The sequence below is a fragment of the Erigeron canadensis genome, chromosome 3 (genome assembly GCF_010389155.1).
Source record: "Erigeron canadensis isolate Cc75 chromosome 3, C_canadensis_v1, whole genome shotgun sequence".
Classification (NCBI taxonomy): Eukaryota; Viridiplantae; Streptophyta; class Magnoliopsida; order Asterales; family Asteraceae; genus Erigeron; species Erigeron canadensis.
The window spans coordinates 21,204,775-21,213,231 of NC_057763.1; the positions used below are offsets into that span (position 1 = coordinate 21,204,775).

Below are 8,457 nucleotides of genomic sequence, written 5' to 3' on the forward strand. Positions count from 1 at the left end.
TACCTACTATAATAGTCTAAAAGTATAAAACTGACCAAAAAGAGACTACTTACCTACCATAATAGTCTAAAAGTATAAAACTGACTAAAACAGACTATTTACCTATTATAATAGTCTTAAAGTATAAAACTGACCAAAAGAGATTACTTACCTACTATAATAGCCTAAAAGTATAAAACTGTCCAAAAGAGACTACTTAACTACTGTAATAGTCTAAAAGAATTGGGGACAAAAAGAAAATAGTTAGAGACAAAGAAAGACTAATTACATGAGGTAATGATGTAACATTTGTCATAATTATATATTTGTTAAACTTGGATAAATTTATGTTTTGGAATTGAATATTTGGAACCTTAGGGGGTGTTTTTTTGTTGAAAGGTGAATTTCGCTTGAGAACTTCGTGTCTCGATTCGACAGCGGGAGGTCTAACATACGTTGTCTTGACCGAGTCCACGTTAGAGAGCTCCCTCGAAGTAGAAATGCTTATTTCAAATACCCGATGGGGGGAAAACCCCCTACTAATCCGTCCGAAGGCACGACGATCAATAGGGGTAAACCCTGTCTCCTCAGACTTGAACCTGGGTATACCTAAGCCAAGCCTTCATAGAAAGACTTCCTATGTACTTCCCAAGTCTTGAACCCAAGACCTCCACACAATTATAAACTTCAAAATTACACATAAGTTATTCAGAAAACAATCAAAAAACAATTTTCATGTAAAGAATAATCATCGGTTGGGCTTGATTTGAAAAGTTCTCAAAGGTTCTCGCCAAAAAAAGAGTTCTCAAAATAACCTTTCCCTGTATATATATATATATATATGATGATGTTCGATATGCCGCCACCAACCACCACCGGCGATTAAAGTCAGTCGATGACCAGCATATCTGTTGGAATAACACCACAACCAACCACCACCAACAACAACCAACATTCATGGTTCGACTACACCACCACCAACTACCATCCTACTAACACCGCCACCAACCACCTTCAACAAATCACTTGATCCAGTAACTTACTAAGAGTATAGTAATTTTTATTGGAAATGGTTGTTGATGTAAATGAAAATGGTTGTTGAGTAATAAATTTGGAAGACAACGATGGGGGAATCACGGAGGACATGTGGTGAAAAAGAAAACCAGTTTGTGTGGTAATATTGGGGTGAGAAAATGAGAGACTGGGTGTGTTTGGCAATGAGCTTTTTGGAGCTTCAAGCTTCAAGCTTTTAAGCAAAAGCTGTTACCTAATAAAAAGATTCGCTTGGTTAAAAGAGCTTCAAGCTTTTATCTTATTGAAAAAGCTCGTAATCTAAACGCTTGTATATGTAGCGTTGGTGAAAAGCTCCTAACTTTTAGGATGCATATTTACTTCAGTGACATCCATAATTAATAATGATACGTAGTATAAAATAAGATATATATATAATATATTACAACGCATATATATATATATATTGAAAAGTTAATTTGAGAACCTTTTTTTTTTGCGAGAACCTTTGAGAACTTTTCAAATCAAGCCCAACCGATAATTATTCTTTACATGAAAATTTTTTTTTGATTGTTTCTTTGAATAACTTATGTGTAATTTTAAAGTTTATAATTGTGTGGAGGCATAGATTATCATCCGTTATATAATTATATGGAGATTTGGATTTCAGATTATATGTGCACGAATATTGCTATGATTATATGTGATCGACTTGCATACATGTGATCATAGCAATATACGTACACATGTGATCAAGAATCCAAATCTCCACATATATGTATAACGGATGATAATCAATGCCTCCACACAATTATAAACTTTAAAATTACACATAAGTTATTGAGAAAACAATCAAAAAATAATTTTCATGTAAAGAACAATATTCCGTTGGACTTGATTTGAAAAGTTCTCAAAGGTTCTCGCAAAAAAAAAAGGTTCTCAAAATAACTTTACCCTATATATATATATATATATATATAGGGGAAAGATAATTTGAGAACAACTAAAAAAAGTCCAAAAAAGGACCATTGATTTTCGTAAGTTACACACCACCATTGATTTTTGTACACCATCATGATCTACTACGATATACAAGACTTTTTTGTAAAAACACGAAGACTTTCTGGCGACGGGCCCACAGAAAAATCATGTGTAAGTTAACTTACACATTAAGTTAACTTACACATGATTTTTCTGTGGGCCCGTCGCCAGAAAGTCTTCGTGTTTTTACAAAAAAGTCTTGTATATCGTAGTAGATCATGATGGTGTACAAAAATCAATGGTCCTAGTTGGTCCTAAAATAAGAGGTGGTCTCAAAATATATCACCCTTATATATATATATATATATATATTACACCATTTGTAAGGTAATTTAAAATATAAAACACAACATACTACTATTTTTGCCTCGTAATATAAAAAATTAATATCATACCACTTTTTTTTTTAAAAGGCACACAACATATTATTACGTGAAACTTAAATATATATATATATATATATAGGTTTTAATTTTGAGAAAAACAAATATTAAATTAAATTAAATAATCAATAATATAACTAAAAGAGGAGATTGGGGTACACTTGGCACCCCTAATCCCCTTCCTTTCGTCTAATTCTTCATCCTTATTAAACTTCTAATTTTTTAGGAGTGGAACAACCAGAAGAAAATCAAAACATTCAAGATAGTCTTTGTTGATAAATTTGTATGTATTCTCCAAATTATATAGTTTACACTTTTAGATATGTAAATTTTTTATTTAACTAAAATTGGAAAAAAGAAAAAAAGGTAAACTGAAATCAATATTTATATGGAATTAATTTTCGTATATTTCTTCTTTAGCTTTCGTATTGATTAAGTTGTGATATATGAATTAACTAATCTAAATATATTAAATTTTGTATTTGTAATCTATATTAACTCTTGGAATTTACGATTATATCTTTCTATAACCTTTTAGATATAAAGTCTAAATTTGGTATGAATAAGTTTCTGGTTACTTTAATTTATCGACTTTGATTATTTTGATATCGTTTTGAAAGTAGCTCATTAATGGTGTATGCTTAATATGTAAGATTATATCTTTTTATAAGCTTTTAGATAAAAAGTCAAATTTTGCTATGAGTAAGATTATGATTATTTTAATATATCGACTATGATTATTTTGAATCTGTTTTGAAACTATCTCATTTTTTAGCCGTTGTAATTCTATCAGGGGAAAATGCTACATATTGAACTGATGTTGAATGTTTTAGTACGATTATTTAGCATGGTGGAACAATTCATCATTTTAGTTTGTGTATGACAGATATACTTTGGATCTTATGGAAAAGTATGATATCAATTTTAAATAACACCTTTAGATAAAACCCTTTAATCCATGTTATGTTTAGGATTTAACATAACAGGATATGGCTTTGCAAGGTTTTTGGCTCGACTCTTTTTTTTTTTATCAACAAATTGTTTCCCTATCTTTCTTGCATTAGCCGATAAAATCATTTGATCGATGTTTGGAATGTCCTTGGTTGGGTTCCCTTTTTATCCTGAATAATTTTCCTAGATGCAAAGATGTTTATTCGATTCTTATGGTTAATTTATTTGGAGTTTATTTTTTAAAATTGGATTAAATACATAGACACACACTAACAGAACTTACCAGTTTTTTCCATGTGTTTTTTGCTATTTGCAGGGCACTATTATACATGGCTAAGTCAATGGTGAATGGACGAAAAATTTTAGGAGTATTTTGACTGATGGAGTGGCTATTCAGCTAGCAAATTTCCAAAATGATTTCGGTATATCCATTTAATATATTTGAATTCCAATTTTTTTATCTTTGATTAATATATTTTGAGACTATCCGTCCATTGGACGGGCCTGAACACTAGTTATATATATTATTATGTTTAGTATTAAGTAATATTTCTTTAATATGTCTATTTTTGTCGTGTTGTGCATTTTATTGAAAGTTATAGCTACTTTGCCAAATACTTAAATATATCCAAAAAGCTTTTAACTACAGCTACTAGCTACAGCTAACAGCTTTCAGCTCCAACTACCAACTATGTTTGCCAAACATACCCTATATGTGAAGTTGGGTCAGTATATCATTATCTCTATCTTATTATTATTATTATTATTATTATTATTATATTATTATTATTATTATTATTATTATTATATAGTTTAATGAACTATCGTATGTTAATAAAAAGAAAAAAGAGTTATTTATATCATAAAATGGTAATAAGGTTAATTTTGTCATTTACAAAGTTTGAATTCCAATTCCTTTAACCGAATTCCATCGATTTTCGTCAACCAAACAAAAGATAGATTTTGAAACTTTAAAATTTAGTTCCTGCATATTTCACTTCTTTTAAAAAATTCCAATTCCCTTAAAAATATTTAGCGAACCATTAGTGTAATTTATGCTTTTAGGCAACATTATACCCGTATTGGGGTAACTAACTATTTGTGAGACATTAGTGAAGTGAAAACTCACATATATTACTTTCCCAAACCGGGCCCCACACCTTCCTCTTATCTTAGATAATTCTCTTCCACCCATTCATTCCTTATCTTGGATAATTCTCTCACACCCATTCATTCCTTATCTTTTTTTCTCTCTCTATATTGTCATCCAAAACACACATACACATACCATATCTCTCTCCCCCTCTAGAATTCTTACATAATTATCATGATTATAAGCAAATTATTAATAGATGTTAGTGTTATCATCTACATCATCATCTAGCAAAGATTTAGGTGTCTTCAAGTGAAAGAACTTCTCCTGTAGGTCTCAAATTTGGAATTGGTGTTTTAAAGAAGTTGTGGTAAGTGAAATTACTCCCAAAAGGTTTAATTTATGTTATTATAAGAATTTGTTAACTAGATCTTGGTGTCCTTTAATTAAAATTTTTGGGTTTGGTCTTGGTTTAATTGATTCTATACTTGGAAGGATGGATCGAATGATTTTTGAAGTGGGTTTTTATATAAAATTACTTTTCATGTAAGATTATATATAAAAATTATAACCTAATGTTGAAAAGTTTACATATTTGAGACACGTAAAATTACCATTTTACCCTTAATGAATTAACATGTACAATCATTATTACATTATCTTTTAAAAGATATACACTACTCTTTTAAATCAAATATCTTTATATCAAATACCTACACCATTTGATGCATCTGCCTCCACTAACTGTACCATCATCGTCGCCGCATTGCGCGTGTACCATGCTCGTGTAAGATTATATTTGTTTTTGGGTGTGTCAAAGTTTGGTAACTCAATGTCACTTATAGGATAGTCGATTTGAGGTTAAAACCCGTTTTCCTTTGACGGACTTAATTAACGACCTGTCGAGCTTCATAGATTTGACCACAAGGGGACTCAATATAAATAAATACTTTTTGGAACTGAAAAGGGAGGCCGGCAGCATTACTCATGTTAGTTCCCTCCCTCAACCTAGCCACTTTCAAATTTTATATTAAAACTTACTACATGTTTGCGCCACTGCCATTTGAACTCATACAAAATTGAGTCTGACTACCATCTTGACCATGATGAATTCACCGAGGCAGTCGATGTGATTTTATCGAATCTAAACATGCTAGACGAATATATATCTCGCTTGGTAAGGCTAACCGGAGTGAGGCAACCTCCCAAGGAGGGGACTTCCGCCATGTGGCACCACGTCACCAAGTGGGTAACCCCTTAAAAATGGGGGAGTGGGGCTATGTAGGAGTCTTAAGCGATTTCCGACAAGTGTATTAAGGTAATTGGTTAGGAGGGATAAAGAGAGAGAGAGAAAGTTACCTGCATTGATCTTTGTTGGAGAAGAAGAATTGAAGTTTGGGCAACCAAATCCTATCGCCAACTTCGGTTTTTTTGCTCCATATATCGCCACCTGGGGGTGGTGTTCTGGGCGACATGAGAGGCGAACAAGGAGGGAGATCGCCTCACCCCGTTCAGCCTAAGATTTTCATCATAGTGATTTCTCGTCATTTTTGCTTTCACCCTATAAGTAAATTCCTATGAACCATTTACCTCCTGTACAGGGCTTCCAGATATCATTAGTCTTCTGCGCTACACAAGTTAACAAGAGTAGTCAAGTCAACTTCTTTTTCCAGAATACTGAAGATGTAAAGAAGTCTGACCCGTTTTAGTATTTAAAGACAATTCTATGTATGTCAATTCAAAGACAAACGGCGTTTTAAATTATTACATTATGTATCGTTTATTTGTTGTTAAGATTAAGAATCCTCTTGCTTTTGTTTTGTCCTACCTCACCAATCACCATGTGCCGAATAGGCGTTGGATGTACTACACTTTTGGGGCTCGGAATTTCAGTTCTTTCCGTGTGGCTTCTTCGTGATAGTAGACTACTCTCAGGCATCATCAACAACTGGGCTCTCCAGACAAAAGATTCAACAGTTCGGTTTTGGAGTGACGCTATAGAGCAACCGGTATTCTGCATGCTTTTAACTTACGGCAGTAATATTGAAACTCTTGTAATATAGTGCTTACAATCTCGGAAAACATGTTTGAACTTTTTCGTTAAGTTATTTAGGAAGTAATCTACATATAAGCAAACTAAACTATGTGACTTTAGGTTTAGGTGATTATTGCTTATCTTTCAAACACATTTCTTCATCGTCCTCTACACTTTACTGCACTTGCATATATAGACATGCACACCTTTATTGTCATTCTATTTTCGCACTTATCGTTCTATTGATGACATCAATTTCAGCTTTACAATCATGAGAGATGGACTTCTCAAGACGTACGTACATGAACGGTAAAACTAACAAGGGAGTGATAGAATCCGAACGTATGCAAGCAACTTCTGATTTAACGTGCATAAAAAAACTTGTACCTTCCATATTAAAAGTCCGCCCCTGATTTTCATGATAAATGTACAAACAATTTAACATCTTAAATACAGTCATAAGAACTATATTTAACAAACCCCTAATAATTATTACAGGATATCAACTAGGTTTATATTAGAAAAGATATATCAATACAGATAATCAAAAAAGTAAAAGATAGATAGTAGGGGAAAAAATATTGTATATGTTATCAAAATTCCAACCTATATACTAAAAGTTAAATACGAATAATATATCTAACAAAATTTCAATCATAGTTATACTTTGAATGTTAAAAAATATCAGGAAACAACTTGACAAAAAGATTGTCTTTTTTTGCTTACATGATTTTCCTATATCCGAACTTGAATATAACTGTATTCCAAACTCTTGCATGGAAGTGTACACTAAAGAAAAGAGTGGCCCCCTCTATGTATACATTTACACAACAATGACTTCACATTACCAACAATATTGTTTCTATAAACTATTACTCGATACATCATTTAATAATATTATAATTGTTTTTATTACTCTCTCCGTCCCACCAAATATGTCCACTTTTAAGTTTTCAAAGTCAATTCTTTCTAACTTTGACTTTGATTATCTTTGTTTATGTTACATAATACTCGATGAAAGTTATACCGATGTAAACATATGTAGAACTCAATTAATTCATATAATTTTCATCAAATATTATACAACATAAACAAAAATATTCATGGTCAAAGTTGTAAAAAATTGACTTTGAAAATTTAAAAGTGGACAAATCTAATGGACGGAGAGAGTATTTTTCTAAAACTATTACTTCATTTTTGATGTTCCCTTCAAGGTTCGGATGATACGGAATCCAAGACGGAAGAAATATTATGTTAAGTGGTATGGCGTTTGATTGCTAACAATATCTTTTTTTTATTCTGGCTGTACAAATATGGAATATGCGGGTATTATTTGGAGGGGATCTCAACTTAACTAGTGAAAAATCCGAGTCTTTTGAAATCTTAGATCTATTTTAAATTAAACCATTTTATTTACAAATTGTTAAATATCAAAATATTTTTGGTGAAAGTATGAGGCGAGTTTTTGCATACGTTGAGAGAAAATAAAAATGACACCGAAGCAACTTTGTTTGTTAAAAGAGAGCTCTTCCATAGGTAAGGTGAATTTTTTTCACAAAACTAGGCCATAAGGTCCAAATGGTATGATGCAACTATTTTCTGTGCAGGATGCTTATAGAATTTTGAAGTCCAGTACGGGTGAAAAACTAATAAACAAATCTGAACCGGAGATGGTAGATTTGTCTATGAGAAGGTAACTTGACTTTCATGTAGATTCAAAAAATTACTTGAGAATTGGGTGAAGAACATAGTTTTAGGTAGTATTATAAAAGGGGTTTTTGTGCGAGTAACAAACTACAAACCACGTAACAAACTACAAACCACTGCTTTTCTTTGCATTTGTTTTTCTTCAATAATGATCCACTTTAATTTGTCACATTGTTTGCCTTTGCCATTTGCAGCTCCAGGGATTAAAAGTTCATTTTGTAAGGTTAGTTAAAATAGTGTATATACTCTTATATAAT

At 31.8% G+C, this 8,457-nt stretch overlaps 1 long non-coding RNA gene across 1 annotated transcript; it reads left to right on the forward strand.

The window, feature by feature from the left end:
• Positions 1–4,632: 4,632 nt before the first annotated feature.
• LOC122594477 lies at positions 4,633–6,642 on the forward strand. The gene is made up of 2 exons (XR_006323018.1): positions 4,633–4,828; positions 6,060–6,642. It is a non-coding gene; the product is annotated as an uncharacterized LOC122594477 (long non-coding RNA).
• The last annotated feature ends 1,815 nt before the right edge of the window (positions 6,643–8,457 follow it).